Source organism: Triturus cristatus, chromosome 7 (assembly GCF_964204655.1).
Source record: "Triturus cristatus chromosome 7, aTriCri1.1, whole genome shotgun sequence".
In the NCBI taxonomy this organism is placed as follows: domain Eukaryota; kingdom Metazoa; phylum Chordata; class Amphibia; order Caudata; family Salamandridae; genus Triturus; species Triturus cristatus.
Window position 1 is genome coordinate 1270495912 of NC_140590.1, and position 19494 is coordinate 1270515405.

General features: G+C 45.9%; 1 protein-coding gene across 1 annotated transcript in view; it reads right to left on the minus strand.

Moving 5' to 3' along the window:
- SEZ6L2 (seizure related 6 homolog like 2) overlaps positions 1–19494 on the minus strand; it is a 256811-nt gene that overhangs the window by 198133 nt on the left and 39184 nt on the right. The gene's annotated exons all lie outside the window — the stretch shown is intronic.

Below are 19494 nucleotides of genomic sequence, written 5' to 3' on the forward strand. Positions count from 1 at the left end.
GGGATACTGGGTTACCCCATTGTTACTATAATCCCACAGGGAGAGGGCGGCATACCCTGAGGGACTGTTGCCGCTACGAGAGCCCTGGGAGTGAACACTAGTTGGTTGGCCTGTGCGGGTGTACGATCCCCGACTCAGACTGGGGCGGCGGGCCTATGATCGGCGGCTGCATCGAGCCACGCCCTTTTTGAGACCGCGGACGTGCGGTTGGAGGTCAGGGGGACGTGTTACTGGCGGGGCCCCGCGGCCTGGGTGCTGGACGACCTTGATGGGCGGATTGGGGCGAGATTGGCTTGCGGGCTGAGGCTCTCGCCGGTGGATTGCGGGCCCCGGGTCAGGGGTACTTTCCTGCCTCTCTTCCGTCCTTCGTTCCGTTCCTTGGGCGCGGGCCGGGCAACGATTCTGCCTACGGTGTGCCGACACAGGGGAGGCACTGGTGCGGGTGCCCAGTCCACCTTGACCTGAAGGTGCGGAGAGTCCGCTGCAAGCTGTCATGACGAGAGACAAGGGTGGTGGCGGCTCCATGAAACATGGGCCAATAGACAAGTTCACGGGCCCAGGGGCGACGGGTGGGGCCGCCGGGGCCTCTCAGGACGCCGTACCAGACAATGCGGCCCTGATGGCGGCGATCACCCAATCTCGGGATATGCTGGATGCAAAAATTGGCGCAGTGGGTGCAGACGTTATGTTACTACGCCAAGATCTTCGGAACACAGTGTCTCGTATCACGGAGGCGGAGGCCCACATATCAGGGGTGGAAGATGATGTCGGGGTCCTCAAGCAGAAAGTGGCGGGTTTGGAGAGCATCCAGAAGGGCTTGGCGCTCCGGGTCGAGGATGCGGAGGGACGGGCCTGGAGGAACAACCTGCACTTTGTTGGCTTTCCGGAGGGGTGTGAGAATGGTAGCATGGAGCGATTCCTTACGCAGTGGTTGGAGAGTTGGCTCCCGCCTGATGCGTTGTCCCGGTGCTTCGTCGTGGAGCGGGCACACAGAGCGCTTCTGCAGAAACCCCCGGTGGGGGCTCGTCCAAGACCGGTGATTGCAAGACTATTGACTATTGATTGCAAGACTATTGAACTAACTGGACCGAGACACTGTGCTGAAGCAGGCCCGCGCCAAAGAACCTTTGCTCTATAATAACCAACGTATCCTGGTGTTCCCAGATTATACACGACTCGTGTAGCAACAACGCCAATCGTTCATGGCGGCGAAGGCCAGACTGAGAGACCTTAATCTCCCGTATGCTCTCCTATTCCCTGCTCGCTTGCGAGTGGTCTTTCAATCCCGCATCCACTTCTTTGATTCACCGGAAGAGGTCTTTAAGTGGACCGACGAAACTGTCCGGGTGCGTACGCCGCCTGGGCTGCACTCAGACTCATCCTTAAGTGAGGGGCCGTCCAGGAATGCCCGTGGACGGCGCCGGAGAGGGCATGAACGATCGCGCTCCCGGAGGCGCTCTGCTTCTCGGGTAGCCCCAGCTCGGGAGGACTCTGCCTCCCAGCCTCTGACATTGGATCCTTGATGCCCGTGAGGAGGGTAATGCCGGGGCGCTTCCTGCCTTAGACCATGTGACTGTTTGCTTTTATGGGTCTTGAGGGAGCTTCTAGGAGGGCTGTGTCCCCACCTGTTCAGGGTTGTGGGGACTGGGCCTGGGCAATATGGGCAGTCAGTTGGGGATCCATTGGCGGGTGCGGTCCGTGCCCCCCTGTTGGGGGCCCGGAGTCAACCAAGCCGCAACAGGTACTTCAGTGTTTTTGAGGTATGGGGAGGGGGGTTTGTTATGGGGAAGGGATTTGGTTAGGGGGACGAGTTGCGCTTTTACATTGTGCCCATCTGGTCGTACACACCCGCAGTTGGGACCTCATATCCGTGTTTTATCCAGGCTGATCGCCCCATGGTTGTGGGTAACGTAGAGGCTGGGAGGTCCCCGGGCACCCTCCGCATTGTCAGCTGGAATGTACCTGGGGTTCTGTACAAAATTAAGCGAGGTGCAGTCCTGCGTCAGGCAAAAAGGGTCGGAGCTGACATTCTCCTCTTACAGGAAACTCATCTGATGGGCTCTAAGGACCTGTGCCTGCAGCGTTATGGCTTCCAGCAGGTCTTTCACGCTGGGTTCATACAGGGTTCTAGGGGGGTAGCGGTATTGATACATCGTAGGGTCCCATACGTGCATGCACAACAGTGGCTTGACCCGCAGGAGCGGTACCTGTTTCTTCGGGGTAAGATTGGGGAGGAGTCTATTGTGCTTGGCTGTGTCTATGCTCCCCCCCCCCCTTACAATGGTCCCTGGTGGAGTGGTTGCTCTCTTTGTGGGCGACCATGCCGAACGTGGCGGCGGTGGTGGGTGGTGATTGGAATGATGTTATGGATATGGGGAGGGACAGGGCGGGAGGGGATGTGGGGGGCACACATCCCACAAAATTGCTCTCCTTGGTGAGGAGCCTTGATTGGGTCGACACCTGGCGACATGTACATGGAGATCGGAGGAAATATACATACCTCTCCGCGGTTCACAAGTCCTTCTCGTGGTTGGATTATGTTTTCGTACCCCGGGCGATCGCAACGAGAGTAATGTCCGCAGAGATCCATACTAGGGGGCTGTCGGACCACTCACCGGTATCCGTGGTGCTGCGGTTGGGTAGGGGGCGGCAACCATTTCGCTGGCGACTAGCAGTGTCGACTAGCAGTGTAGAACTTGCAAAACACTGACTACGAGAGGTGCATGAGGGAGGCGATAGCGATTACTTTGTCGCTAACGTGGGGTCGGCCCTCAGTGCAGTAATACTATGGGAGCCGTTGAAGCCCACTTTACGTGGGGTGGACATTGCATGGAGCGTGGCGGCCCGTAGGAAACGTCGAGATGAGTTGGTTAGGGCGGAGGCGGAGGTGGAAGGGCTTGAGCGTCGGAGCCGGGAGGCGGGTGGCGGGCTGGAGGTGCGACAGCTGCTGCTGGCACGGCAGTCTTATGACTCTCTCCTGATGGATGAGGCTCGCCAAGTATGGCTTGCGACACGCAGCAGAATCTATCAATGGGGCGACAAGTCGAGCAAGATGCTGCATCGGCTCTGCCAGGGTGTTTTTTCTCCCCAGGTCCTCCCGGGGGTGCTGGATGAGAAGGGAGTGCCGATCATTGACCCTATGACCATAGTAGAGAGTTTTGCCGCCTACTATGCGGATTTATACGCCCCTAAGGAATGCCTATCGGAGGCAACCGTGGTCAAGTTCATTGAGGACCTCCCGCCCAGAGCAGTGCCTGACGAGACACGCCAACAGCTGAAACTCCCCCTCTCGGAGGAGGAACTGTGTAAGTCCCTAGGGGAGCTCAATTCGGGGAAGGCACCGGGACCCAATGGGTTCCCAAGCGAGTTTGATCGTCGATACAATTTACAACTAGCATCTTACTATCGGGCGGCGGTGGAGGAGGCCAGGGAGGCCGGTCGGCTCCCACAGGACTGGCGACATGCGGAGGTGGTGGTGTTCCACAAGCCTGGTCGGCCTCCGGAACAACATGCTTCATATCGCCCCATTTCTCTCCTAAATGTCGAGGCCAAGGTTTTGGCCAAGGCCCTAGCTAATCGCCTCCTGCCTCATGTCTCGACTTTGGTCCACCCGGACCAGGCCGGATTCATGCCTCATAGGGCGACGCGACATAACATAAGGCGGGCACATGCAGCACTGGCGGCGGTCCGAAGGACGGGGGAGCCGGTGGCGCTCTTACTGGCGGACATGGACAGGGCATTTGATTCCCTAAGCTGGGTTTATTTGTTTGCCCTCCTTCGCCGGATTAATCTCGGCCCTCGGTTCCTGTCATATGTGATGCTCTTGTATACTGAACTGATAGCCTCGGTCCGCGTGGCGGGAGCGGTCTCGTCCAGCTTCCCCATTCGTCGGGGTACTAGACAGGGGTGCCCCCTGTCGCCCTATTTATTCACCCTCGCCATGGAGCCACTGGTGGCGTGGGTGCGTATAGATGCAAAGTTGAAAGGGTTTGAGTGGGCCCCTGGCCTATCGGACAGGATAGCATTATATGCCGATGATGTCCTATTCTTTTTAACAGCATTGGATAGGTCGGGACCACGCATACTGAGATAATGCAAATTTTCGGGGAAGCGTCCGGGCTGTATATGAACCCCCGCAAGTCCACACTGTGGGTCTTGGGTACTCGGGTGGGGGTGGGGGCGTGGGCATCTGCGCTGCAGGTAGCCGACGGAGGACTTAAATACCTAGGAGTTTTCCTGTCGGAGGTGCCAGAGATATCGTGGGAGCGGAACACGGCGCCGGTGTGGGAGCGCGTCCGTGCAGATGTTACGACCTGGTCCCGTATGCCGCTGACTATATATGGTAGATCTGCAATCTTTAAGATGGTTGCACTCCCCCGCTTGCTCTACCAACTAAAGAATCACCCGTACCCGATCACGCCTCGCTGGTTCCAACTGGTGAATTCGGTGCTAGGCTGATTTCTATGGGGGCAGGGGGCGGTGCGGGTGGCGTTGCGCACGTGCTTTCTCTCCACCTACTGTGGAGGGCTGGCGACCGCAGATATGCTTTCGTACTATCAGGCATCGCACCAGTGGTGGTATGGAGACCGAGGGGACCCGGCTTATGCGCTGGAGAGGCACCTAATGGGGCGTCACACTCTTCACACAATCCTCTACTCAGTGATGCTGCGGAATGCGCTGCCGCTGGTGTCTAGGGTGGTTTTCCAGATTTGGCAGCAGTTCCTAAGGAGAATGGGGTGGTGGAATACACTGACGGGGAAACCCCTTTGTGGCACAATGGACGGCTGCCGGAGCTGGCGGCGCTGCAGGGGTTTAGCAGATGGGATGACATCGGCATTTCCACCCTGGGCGACATGATGAGGAATGGGTTCCTTAAATCGTTCCGGGATCTGCAGGAAGAATTTGGCATGCCCCGGACACAGTTCTACCGGTACCTCCAGCTCCGTCATGCGCTCTCCCCCAGCCTGGAGGGTCTCGCTGACATTCCCGACTTTAGCCCATTGGAGGCAAAAGTCTTCATGGGTGATCTCGCAACCAAAAAGATCTCGCGGATATATCAGTCCCTGGTCACCCACAGTGCGCCTCCTCTGGACAAGTTACGGAGGGTGTGGGTATGCTGGAGGAGGAGGATTGGAGGGAGGCCCTGGCCGCTCCTCGGTGAGCGGCCATTGCGATGCGCCTCCGCCTCATCCAATTCAAGTACCTTCACCAGGCATACTATACTCGGGTGCGACTGTATCGGGCGGGCCTGGTTGCCTCCCCGGAATGCCTCAGGTGTGGTGGGGCGGAGGGCACATTCCTACATACAGTCTGGCACTGTTCGTCGCTGGACCGCTTCTGGAGGGGGGTCTTCTCTTGTATGTCTGGGGTCCTGGGGTGGTTGCTCCCGCGTACGCCACAGCTCGCACTGCTGCATGTCATGGATGGCATCGGGGGTAATATCTATAAACGGCACCTTATGCAGCTGGGCCTTACATTGGCGAAACGCGACATTGCCAGGATGTGGAAGGATGAGCGGGCTCCCTCGGTGGCCGCTTGGAAAAATTGCCTAGACTTCTGTATGGGGCTGGAACAGCCCATCTTTGTGGCCTGGGGCTGTCCGCGTAAGCATTATAAAATATGGAAGCGGTGGGCGGACTATCGGGGCCTGTGGCTGGAGCCTCCAACGGCGACGGAAGATCTCCTAGTGGGATAGGGGCAGGGCTAGAGTGGCTGGGTCTGATATCTGGGGGGGGTGGGGCCGCCGGGGGTGTGTGTGTGCTCAGAGTGGGATGGTCCTCCACTAGATCGAGGTGGCCGCCATTTTCATTACTCACATTGGTCCTTGAGCGTGGGCAGGTGAGCGGTCATCAGTGGGAATTGCGCAACTTGGAGGGGGGGGAGTTGGGTGGAGGGGGGTAGATATCCGAGATGACACTCAAGTTCAAAGAATGTGTTTGTTTTGTTTTCTTAAAAAACAAAAATGTCCTTTGCAGTCCTATTATTGTGTAACTTGATGCTGCAGTGGCCTCTGGGGTACAGAGCCCTGCGTATATTGTGCAAATGACAAATAAAATCTGTTGTTAAAAAAAAAAATTGAATGCTGCGAAAACTGAAATTCTCACATGTGGTGTCTGGAAAAATTATGACCCACTCACCGCCTGGCCTGTCGATCTGGGACCACCTCCTGAAGCATCTAAGGAAGTAAGAAACCTTGGAATTACCTATGACTTCAAGTTATCAATAAATGCCCAAGTGGACACGTTAGCTAGAACAAGCTTTCATTACTATGAAAACTCTGCGATGCATATTCCCCCATCTGGGATTTCCACATAGGGTCCAGGCTACTATCTCTCTTGTACTGTGTAAACTTAAATACACCAATGGCCTCTACTACAGATCATCTTTATCAACTATGAAAAGACTACAACAGATTGAGAACTCTGCTGCCAGACTACTCCTACATGTAAAGCCACAAGCCCACATCTCCCCTGCCTTGAGGGCCCTCCATTTGTTACCGGTTGCAAGGAGATCCACCTTCAAGCTGCTTTGTATCACTCACAAAATAATAGATGGAACAAGACTGCTTTTCATCAGGAATAAAATCACCAAATAATTCAACAAAAGAACCTCCGATAAAGATTGGCACATCGCCTCAAAACTCCACCATACAAGAAAAAGACCATAGGTGGTACATCTTTCTCTGTTTAAGCAGCCAAGCTATGGAATTCATTACCCTCAAACATAAGATCCACAGATAACTATCTTATCTTGAGGAAAATACTCAACAATTGACTCTTTCCAAAATAACCACCATACTCAAACACTAAAGTACAGCATATCCCCATATATGTAAACAGTTATAATTTAATTATATGTATGTATCTAGTTATGTGTATTTCCTTGTACAAATATATATAATACCTATGGATTTTAAATTATATAGATATTCTGTACTTCTGCTTACCAAATGTATATATTACTTATGGATATAAATATATATATATATATATATATATATATATATATATATATATATATATATATATATATATATATATATATATATATATATATTCACTGAAAAACCCATAGGTTTCACACATGTTATAGTTAGCTGGACATTTCACTCTTACAAAACCATTGAAATTCCTCCGTTATAGTTAGTTCAGCTAACTATAACTCGCGCGCCCGCAATCCACTGCTGATGACGTCACATATTACATCACTCATGACCTGGTCAGTGACATCACTCATGACATCACTGATGACATCTCAAATGACATCACTGATGACATCACTGATGACATCATCCAGTGAATGTGTGTCTTTCTGAAAAATAAATATTTTTTATATATGTATATCTAAAGGTTAATGGAAGAAAAAATGGGTAAATGAGTGTCTAAATGGATGGTTTTTTTGGGTAAAATTAATTGTATAACTGACTTATTAACAGTATCTTAGTGAACACAAGTATTAGTGAGTAATGTTTAAATATTTAAATATCTGTATCAGCGTCTCGCTTTGTGTATAAGTGGCTGCATGGGTTGGTGAGTAGCTACATGAGTGTGTATATGGGTTATTAGTTCGTTTTTAGAGTATCAGTATGAGTGTCTGTATGGTTCAGTGGGGATGTTACTTAGCGTATGGATGCATGAATGAGTGACTCACTGTTTGTATGTATTTTGAAGACAGTATGTGAGCAGGACAGTATGGGTGGATGAGTGTGTGTATGGGTGAGTAAGAGAGTGAATGACTGTCTCAATAGTGTCTTATTGAGTAAGTCCATATGTTTTGAGCTAGTATATGTGAGTATTGATGTATATAAGTGAGGATATATGAGAGTGAGAGATTGGAAGAGTTCCTGTATAAATAAGTATGTGTTTCTATAAGTGATTGTTTTAGAGAGTATGTGTACGTTTCTGTAGAAGTAAGTGTACTGGTGTGTGTATAGCTGTACATGCAAGTAAATGGATGTTTATTTGCATGTGTGAGTATGTGTGTGAGTAACTCTATGTATGAGTGTAGGTGTGTAACAGGATGTATAGGTGTATGAGTACATATGATGACTGAGTACATGTCTGAGTGACTATATAGAAGTGTTGATGAATGAGTGGATGCGTATGTAGATTTTGGAATTACTGAATAGGTTGTTCTAACTGGTATTGGTATCTCTATAGTATTCAAAACCTTAGTTTGTATTTTTCAATGTGTGTATCAAAGTTTATATTCGGATAAGAGGAGGTCTGCCACTCTTACACAAGGATGATGTCATCAGTGATGTCATCAGTGATGTCATTTGAGATGTCATCAGTGATGTCATGAGTGATGTCACTGACCATGTCATGAGTGAGGTAATATGTGACGTCATCAGCAGTGGATTGCGGGCGCGCGAGTTATAGTTAGCTGAACTAACTATAACGGGGGAATTTCAATGGTTTTGTACAAGTGAAATGTCCAGCTAGCTATAACATGTGTGAAACCTATGGTTTTTTCAGTGAATTTGCAAGGTTTTTTAAATGGTAATTCCTAACTATAACGTGTGTGAAACCTATGGTTTTTTCAGTGAATTTGCAAGCTTTTTTAAATGCTAATTCCTAACTATAACGTGTGTGAAACCTATGGTTTTTTCAGTGAATTTGCAAGGTTTTTTAAATGCTAATTTCTAACTATAACGTGTGTGAAACCTATGGTTTTTTAAGTGAATTTACAAGGTTTTTTATATGCTAATTTATGAATGTATTATTATATTTTTTAAATATTTATTTTACAATAAGCTACCTAGGTATATAGTTATAGATTGACTGTATCCTGTAATATGGAATGGCTCAGCTCTTTTTTTTAAAAATTTGGATAAAGTTGAACAGCATAGTTAATATCTTCTATAAACTTATAAACACTTGATTTTTTTTTTTTTAAGGGTTTTTGACCGTGTGCGAACCATGCGCGCACCGTGCGCGCATGCGTACTTGCTCCACGTGCGCATGCGTACATGCTCCACGTGCGCATGCGTACGTCGTGCGTGCTCCGTGAGCGCGTGCTCCGTACTCGCGTGCTCCGTACGCGCATGCGCGCGTGCTCCGTACGCGCATGCGTGCGTGCTCCGTGCGCGCATGCGCACGTGCATCATACACGCGTGCTCCGTACGCGCATGCGTGCGTGCTCCGTGCGCGCACGGCAAGTCATGTGATTAAAAAAACAACACTTTTCATTGGTTTATAGTAGTTTCAGGTCATGTGATTAAGAAACAACACTTTTCATTGGTTTATAGTAGTTTCAGTTCCAGAAACTTCCAACACCACACCCACTCCCCTCATTATTTCTTCTGATTCCCTGGGAGAAGGAGCTGAGCAGCTTTTCCAGTACTCCAGTACTTGAGAATGGCAGAGCAGCAGTCATCTTCTGGGAGTGAGCAGGAGACCCTTGTGCCACAGAGACAGAGGAAACAGAAAGACTCTTTTATATGGCAATTTTTTACATTTCCAGAGGGGCAGAAGAAGGTGAATGCTCCGAAAGTCACCTGCACTATTTGTGGTGTTGTCTTATCAAGAGGAGATCCTAAAAAGAAATACTCTTTTAGTATTTTCACTATGATCAGGCACGTTAAAGGAGTACATCCTGTGGCTTATGCTCGAGCTGCTAGAGACAACCCTCCAGCAGCTCAGCCGAGCACATCCGCAGCAGCTCAGCCGAGCACATCATCGGCAGCTCAGCCGAGCACTTCATCTGCGGCGGCAGCTTCACCTGCTTCTGTTCCTCTGGATATACACCCTCTGTTCAAGAGGGTGCATATACGGTGCAATGGATGCAATGCTCTTCTCTCTTATGGTGACACCAGCATTCCCCTAATAGAGAGCAAGATACAGCAGCACACATGCGGCACCCCATAATTTTTTTCATTTTTTTGTTCTTCTGTTCCTCAATTAACACAACGGCTCTTTTTAGAGCCACCTAACATCTTAACACTTAAATTTGATTTTTAATTCTATTTTTTTAATGTTTTTTTACCCCCTGCGTGCACCTCGCGACGGTGCGCGCATGGTGCGCGCACCTCGCGATTTTTTGAAAAAAAATAAAATGTTTTTTACACCCTTCGGGGTCCTTCAGGGACCCCCTGACAAAAGCTAGGGGGTCAGGAACTCTGTACCCTGCCCCCTTTTCACGTTCTCCACCTTTCTTTTTCACTGTCACACACAAAATGGCGGCCGACCCTTCCTGATTTCGACCGATTCGAATGTTGACTGACATGTAACCACCAATCACAATTACGCTCGCGCACGTTAGGGTGCGCGCACGGTGCGCACCTATAGATATTTATGTACTTTTAACTGCAATTTTCTCAGGAACTACTGAACAGATTGACACCATATATGCAAAAGGCACATCCCTGACCTGAGGACTACCTCTTTGCCAAATTTCAAGTAATTCTGTTCAGCCGTTCGGGCTGTACCTTCGACTAAAGGTCCTATGGGAAAATGCATGGGTAAAACGCGTTTTGGGACCCCCCTTTTTTCTCAGCCCCCGCTTGACGAATCACCCCGAGACTTTCAGGGTAGGAGCTGAGCGGAGCGCCCCATTAGTTTTGAAAGTTTCGCGAGGATTCGTCAACCGGCGCCAAAGTTATTCAAAATAGAATTTGCAGATTTCCTATGGAAACTCGGTCCTAACTATAACTATCTACTGGCAACCGCCAGTAGATATATATATATATATATATATATATATATATATATATATATATATATATAGATAGATAGATAGATAGATAGATAGATAGATAGATAGATAGATAGATAGATAGATAGATAGATAGATAGATAGATAGATAGATAGATAGATAGATAGATAGATAGATATATCTCAATCACCAATCCCGCCCTTCCTTAAAAAACGGGTACGACACATGCTTCAAACCTCTTCAGGGGAAATTTATTTGCCACCATCTGGAAGAAAAACACCTGGCAGACGCGTTTTGGCGAATGCCTTAATCATTGCCAGCTTTGTGTTTAGTCTTTGTTGTTTGCACGGGGCATTAATATACTGCTAGATGTGTTCCCATTGGAGCGTGAATAATCCAATCAGTTTCCACCTCGGTGTGCAGCATGCGCTAAGGTTGCTGGTAGATGCAGTCCCCACAGTGCATTGCAGTCCGAGAAGTTTACACTCAGAGAGAGCATGTAGGCAGTCCCACGTCGCGAGCTCAGGTTCAGTGACCGGTTTGTGCATTAAGTAATGCCCTGACAGTGTCAGCTTGCGAGTCCACCCACTCTCTGTCGCGTGAACATATGGCGGCAATCGTCTCCCGAAGGTGTCCCGATCAGAAGGAATCTTCTGCTCTCTCCCTGATACCACTAGACTCTACAGAAAATCGACGGCCGGCAATACTATTTTGCATGCCTCGAGCCATCATCCTTCGCACCTTATACTAAGCATCCCCTACGGGGAGATGCTCCGCATTAGGCGCATTTGTAGCTCCGACTCGGAATGTGACATTGCCCAAGAAGCTAGCAAACAGAGGTTCCTTGCTAGAGGTTATTCTATAAAATCTATAGATGATGCCATGCAGAAAACACGACTTATATCTAGATCTAATGCATTGTTACCGAAGGTCAAAGGTGAGAGTACATCAGATAAGACCCCTAAGTTTGAATCAAGAGTAATCCTCACTTACAGTAGACAGCATCAAGAATTGAGAAGGATTTTTAGCCGCAACTGGAACTTGATACAGGGCGACCCAGTTATTGGAGGCACCATCAATTGCAAACCAGCCATAACTTTTAGGAAAGCATTTTCATTGAGAGATGGCTTGGTAAAAAATAGTCCAGAATCCGTCCCGGCAATCACTTGAATGTCACAAGTGAAAGGCTTTAGAAAATGCTCAAGCTGTAAAGCATGCAAATTCGGTTGCAGCAAAACACATTTTTTAAGTCCATTTAAGACCGCACCTATTGAGATTAATAAAAGACTTACGTGCAAAACCGAATTTGCAATTTATATTTTGGAATGTCCCTGTGGGCTCAGGTACGTTGGCAGCACTGAGCTGCCGGCCCATAAGAGAATTTTACAGAATATTAGAGCGATCTCTAAAAAAGATCAGGCCTACCCTGTAGCCAGGCACTTTGAGGGTAAATACAACAGTAACCCCAATTCCTTGCAATATTATGTCATCGACTCAATTTTACCTCTGAAACGGGGCGGTAATCGGGAGGCTAAACTTCGATTAGTTGAAACCAGGTATATTTTAGAACTGGATACGAAGAACCCGAATGGTCTTAACTCAAGTGAGGATTTCTTTACATGCTTATAAATTCTCCTTCTGACTTTCAATGTTGTCATTATTATGATCAATAGTGTTTTTTCATTTTACATCAATTTTTTTACTTACTATCCTTTAGGGAATGATACAATATGGGCTCATATAATCATCCCACAAGGAACATGGAGTCTCTCCATTTTTTTATAGGAGTTCCTTTTCCCTTTTCTATTCTCTTAAGAGATGGGAAATAGTAAATATGGAGGTGTTTCTCTAGCTTTTAGGTCATATATTAAGAATAGATACAGTGGAAACTCAAAGATCTACAGTTCCCATTTTTTGAACCTATAAAATAATGTTTTATGAGTATAAACACACGAATGGAAAAAGAAAGATAAAATCAACAAGAATATAAATACACAAACCAATAGAAAATTAACAAAAAGCGGAAAATTAACATAAGAACTCCAATCTCAATTTTAAGAGATCAATTTCAAAATAATTTTTAGATCCTATTTCTTGGTGGGGGATCGGCGATAAGACAAGATAGACTTTACTTGTCTCTATCTACTAATGGGTAGTTTGCTATATTTAAATACACATTTGTTAACACCCTATCAATTCTAAGCAGTATATATATTTTTTTGGAACTACATCGGATAATGATTTATGATCACAACAGTTTCAATACGTATTGGCCCACTGGGGCATGATTTTGCAATAAGAAGGAAAGTACGTAATTGAACTTCCAATATTTTACATGGACAAAGATTTTTTGAAATTATCATACTGCACAATGAACTATTAAAGTTTGAAAGATGTGTTGGTTCAATTTGTACAGTTTGGATATTTTATTGTTATCACTGTATATAACAGACAGTTTTATAAATTTTATAATTCGCAAATATTTATTTTTGATATGAAGATATATTTATTTTCATATATATTTGTATTATATTTATATACGTATTTATTTATAAATATTTGTATGAACTGGGTCACATCCACAATATGCAGAACCTTTGTAGTATTTAGACGGCGATGTTGTTATTTCATGTAACTCTTCATTGTCCATGATGTGGTCATATCCGGTGGTATTTCCCCTTTAAAAACTGCATTTCCCCTTTGCAACGCGTCATGTGATCAAGGCCCGAGTGGGGGCTGAAACGCGTCATGTCGGACTGGCTTCGTAATATTTTGAAATAAAACCATTGTGATTGGCACTAACTTTTGGGTCCGTTCTTCGTCTTCCTGAACAAGGCAGCATTCCAGACGAATTTATATTCATATATATATATATATATATATATATACACACATATATATATATATATATATGCAGTTTTGATGCCTGGGTTGCTGTATTGTCCCAACACACAGGTACGAACCACTTAGAATCTTCAAGATGTTACAAAAACCGCTTCAAAACACAGGGGTGGCTTCTTAGTCGTAGTTTATTCAGCCATTGTAGTAAAAAACAGACAAGTGTCCGCCCTGGTATATATACTGGCGGTCGCCAGTAGATAGTTATAGTTAGGACCGTGTTTCCATAGGAAATCTGAAAATTCGATTTTGAATAACTTTGGCGCCGGTTGACGAATCCTCGCGAAATTTTCAAAACTAATGGGGCGCTCCGCTCAGCTCCTACCCTGAAAGTCTCGGGGTGATTAGTAAAGCGGGGGCTGAGAAAAAAGGGGGGTACCAAAACGCGTTTTCCCCATGCATTTTCCCATAGGACCTTTAGTCAAAGGTACAGCCCGAACGGCTGAACAGAATTACTTGAAATTTGGCAAAGAGGTAGTCCTCAGGTCAGGCATGTGCCTTTTGCATATATGGTGTCAATCTGTTCAGTAGTTCCTGAGAAAATTGCAGTTAAAAGTACATAAATATCTATAAGCGCGCACCGTGCGCGCACGGTGCGCGCACCTTAACGTGCGCTAGCGTAATTCTGATTGGTGGTTACATGTCAGTCATCATTCGAATCGGTCGAAATCAGGAAGTGTCGGCCGCCATTTTGTGTGTTGTGTGTGTGACAGTGAAAAAGAAAGGTGGAGAACGTGAAAAGGGGGCAGGGTAGAGAGTTCCTGACCCCCTAGCCTTTGTCAGGGGGTCCCTGAAGGACCCCGAAGGGCGAAAAAAACATTTTATTTTTTTTTCAAAAAACCTCAGGGTGCGCGCACCGTGCGCGCACCATGCGCGCACGGTGAAAAACCTTAAAAAAAAAAACATTTTAAACGAGCCATTCCATATTACAGGATACAGTCAATCTATAACTATATACATAGGTAGCTTATTGTAAAATAAATATATAAAAAATATAATAAAACATACATAACTTAGCATTTAAAAAACCTAACAAATTCACTTAAAAAACCATAGGTTTCACACACGTTATAGTTAGGAATTAGCATTTAAAAAACCTTGCAAATTCACTTAAAAAACCATAGGTTTCACACATGTTATAGTTAGCTGGACATTTCACTCGTAAAAAACCATTGAATTCCCCCTTATAGTTAGTTCAGATAACTATAACTCGCGTGACCGCCACTCTATCACAAGGATGATGTCATCAGTGATGTCATGAGTGATGCCACTGACCATGTCATGAGTGATGTAATATATGACGTCATCAGCAGTGGATTGCGGGCGCGCGAGTTATAGTTATCTGATCTAACTATAACGGGGGATTTTCAATATTTTTTTACGAGTGAAATGTCCAGCTAACTATAACATGTGTGAAACCTATGGTTTTGTAAGTGAATATATATATATATATATATCACACAAAAGATATGCTGAAGCCAATTCACGGTTCACTGCAATGTTTTATTCTTCAAGTGAAAAGTTGCAGAAGGAATACTTTTCCTGATGCGTTTCAGCAGTTACGCCTTAATCATAGGATTGAAGTGTACATAGCGCTCAGACACAGGTGCTTTATATCTTTTTGACCACGTGACCTCGAAAGAAAACCTACAAGTCCCAGCATACATCAGTGAAGTTCTCAAGTACACTCTGCGATCCGGTGAGTATACATATATTCCATAGTGGTGTTTTCTTTCCTTCACCTAAAGTCACAGTCCATAAAACATTACGTGCGATGTATTCTGAATTTAAAGAGGCCACGTGCTAGTTCCAAAATGTTTAACATGTTCCGAGCACATTTTCAGCCTTCTGCCTCTTGAGATGCATTGTCTCTGCAACATGCGGAGTCCGGAATTGCCAGGGTGAAGTATTCACCTCTCCCTTCTCCCTTTCTCACCTCGACTGCTTATCATTCCTGGAAATCCATTTTCGTGCACAGGAGGCAAGCAGGTCATGCCCCCCAATTAAACACCACCAGAAATCCTTCGTCGTCGGGGGCCCCCGACCCTGCAGGGCGGCCTCAGCTGATGGGGACGAAGCTTCCCATTTTATTTAAAGCACACAAAAGATATGCTGAAGCCAATTCACGGTTCACTGCAATGTTTTATTCTTCAAGTGAAAAGTTGCAGAAGGAATACTTTTCCTGACGCGTTTCAGCAGTTACGCCTTAATCGTAGGATTGAAGTGTACATAGCGCTCAGACACAGGTGCTTTATATCTTTTTGACCACGTGACCTCGAAAGAAAACCTACAAGTCCCAGCATACATCAGTGAAGTTCTCAAGTACACTCTGCGCTCCGGTGAGTATACATATATTCCATAGTGGTGTTTTCTTTCCTTCACCTAAAGTCACAGTCCATAAAACATTACGTGCGATGTATTCTGAATTTAAAGAGGCCACGTGCTAGTTCCAAAATGTTTAACATGTTCCGAGCACATTTTCAGGAATGATAAGCAGTCGAGGTGAGAAAGGGAGAAGGGAGAGGTGAATACTTCACCCTGGCAATTCCGGACTCCGCATGTTGCAGAGACAATGCATCTCAAGAGGCAGAAGGCTGAAAATGTGCTCGGAACATGTTAAACATTTTGGAACTAGCACGTGGCCTCTTTAAATTCAGAATACATGACACTATTATGCTTGGGGCAACAGATGTGTACTCTTTTGATGTTTGACATTCATTCTCACTAGGAACTCTCTGAACTCTTTGCTGTTGATGGCAGACCATTGTCAGATTTTGGAATGATGAGGATACCCCATGCTACAAAGATGTTTCCTAGCTGCTCAATGACCTTGTCATGGGTTGTTGATGATAAATCCTCTACCAAGGGGAAATTTGAATATTAATCAATGACTACCATGAGACGATGACCGTTCACTAGGAGCCCAAATAAATAAACTGCGATCCTTTCCCAAGCCTTTGTAGGGAGGTCAGACATCTTCACTGGATGTGGAGTCATTTTGGGGGAAAGGCAGTTGCAAAGATTATACTCTGTAAGTTCCCTCTCAACTCGCTTGTCTAAGCGCAGGAACCACGCTTGGTCTCTTAGGGCTCTTTTGGTAGAAACATGACCACGATGTCCTTCATGGACTAGCTCAATGACCTGTTGTCTCAGGCTCTCAGGTATGAAAATTCTTAAGCCTCTCAATACAACACCTACTTTGGCCACAGACAGTTCGTCCTGTACAATTTTTAAATTCAACATCGTCAACAAGAGGTCGAACACTCCTTTTCCAGGATTGAGCCAGAATGATATCTTTGAGAATATGCATGTTCTTGTCAGCATTTATAGTCTCAATAATGTTTGACTGATATGGCCACTGGCATACTAGACTTCACAGTGAAGTTGATGTACTCCTCAGCTGTCTTGTGTGTCGAACTGTGATGATTTAGTGGTACTCGTGAAAAATAATCAGTAGAGTTCTGGCCTGTACCCTTCTTGTGTCCAATTGTATAATTGTACTCTATCAGTCTCAGGCCATACCTCTAAATGCAAGGGTGCATCTTGGCTTTCAGATTTCCAAAGATGGCCAGTAGCGCTTGGTGGTCTGCTATGATAGTGAAATATTTTCCATACAGAAACACATGAAATGTTCGCTGGCCCACACTGCAGCCAGACTCTCCTTCTCCAACTGAAAATAGGTATGTTCGGTGTCAGACAGGCATAAGCCACAATGTGTCTCTGAGCATTCAGATTACCATTTTGTTGAGCAAGGATTGCCCTCAGCCCCACCCGGCTGGTATCCACTGTTATCTCAGTGTGTGGTTTGGGGTCAAAGTAGGCCAGCTCAGTTGCATTCTTAATAGCATGCTTTATTCCTTTGAAACTGTGATCACATTCAACAGACCACTGGGACAGTACAATTTGTTTTGTCAACTCTTTAATGGAGCACTTACAGTAACAAAATCACAAATGTACCTTGACTAATAGCCGCCCATTCCTAGACAGGATCTCAGCATGGTGACATTTTGAGGGGGGCAAGTAGCTGACAGTTCTTTCACTTTGTCAGGGTCAAGAGTCATTCACCCATCAGAAAATATGTGTCCAAGAAAATTGAGTTTGGTCTTGTTAAACTCACACTTAGCTGTGTTCAGAGTAAGACCTGCATCAGTAAGTAATTGTCACACTTGTGTAAGAGCCTTTGTTGTGCTCCTTTCGTGTCACTCCAAATACCAATATGTAATTTCTGTAATTACAAGCATTTGTGACAGGTTGAATTATTCGACGTATAACATCCTGAAATTGTTCTGCAGCTGACAGCACTCCAAAACTGAACCTCTTGTATCTGAACAAACCAACATGAGTTGAGAAAGTAGGAATGTACCTGCAATTTTCTTCCAAATTATGTTGGTGACATCCCTTGTTTAGGTCAGAACGGGAGAAAACTTTGGCACCATTCAGTTGCATGATTATGTCCTCTGTGTGGACCAGGATGTCTTTCTCTCCTGATTGCTTTGTTGGCCTCGGGTATATCAACACAGATGTGCACTGCACCCTCACTGTCCTTTTTTGGCAATACCACTCTGGGCAAGACCCATGGCGTAGGACCAGTTAAGTGCTCAATGGAATCATGCTTCAACAGCGTTTCAAGCTCTTTCTCAATGGCTTCTTACAAGTGGAAAGCAACTCTATGGTGCCGCAGGGCAACAGAACGAACATCCTCATTGATGTGATGTCACACTTTCATGGTTTTGAGTCTGCCCAGGCCGTGAAATAGTGTCGGGAACAGACCCACAACTTCAGATTGTAATTAATAGATATCAGTCCCGTGTCAGCAGCAGTGGCAAAGCTGTGTAGGGAAGAACTGACGAAGCTCTATGAAGAGCATGAATTTGCACTTGCACGGAAAATGCTTTATGACTTAAAGTCGCTGTGAATGACCCTTGATTCTTCCACGGTTTAGAAGCTTCCAACAGGTATGCTTTCGTGTTTGATGGGTGGAGACGTGGCACGGGTGATAAGCTGTTGAATTTCTCAATTAGCATGATGTTAATCGATGCACCACTGTCTGTAATGAAAGTTGTAGGGTAACCGTTGACCTTTATTGTAATCTTGGGGCAATGTCCAAATGAATTTTGTTGTTTAGTTTGGTGGTTTGCTTTTGTCATTGGTACTTCCTTACAAGCAGCCAGACCTACATGTGGCCATTATTTTTTGGTCAAGGCCATAAGCACAAATCCATTTTCCTCACTGGCGCTCCATGATGACACTGACTAGCTTCTGTAGGACGAACTTGACGATTATTGACTTGGTCTGGTTTCTACTTGTCATAACGGATGCTGCCTTTTTGCTTTGGGGGTGCAGCGAGAAGGCTTCTGGAACTTTCTGGCATCCATTTTCTCTTCTTGCTGTGACGCAGTTGGTTTCTCTTTCGCTTGGCAAACGGTTATGAAGTGATTCTCCTTACCACAGCCTTTGCACATCTCGCCCATGGCGGGGCATTTGTCTTCATATGAATATGAAAACTAACATGGAAAACACTGCTTTTTTATTCTTTGTAGACTTCAACTTGCATGTGTCTACCCGGTGTCTGTCCTTACTCTTCATGGCCAACGCTGATTCATTTTTCGCCGTTCCAGCTTCCATGTCAGTGGCTTGTCGATCCGCTCTGTCTTCGGTCCTAGCAGCTGTTAGCACTTTCTTTAAGCTGAGTGTCTCTCTCAACATGCATTTTTTCTGAAGGAGTCTAAACAACAGTCATCGATAACGCTGAGACATATAGCTTCTTCATAATTAAATTCACCAAATTTGCAATGCACGATAAGCACATCAAGTCTTTCAACAAACTCATCCATCGTTTCACCAGCTTGCTGTCATGCTGGATTGAAACTGTACCTTTCATAGTCAACTGTAGACACTGGATAGAACTTGACTGCTAATGCTTCCTTAACTCGACATTA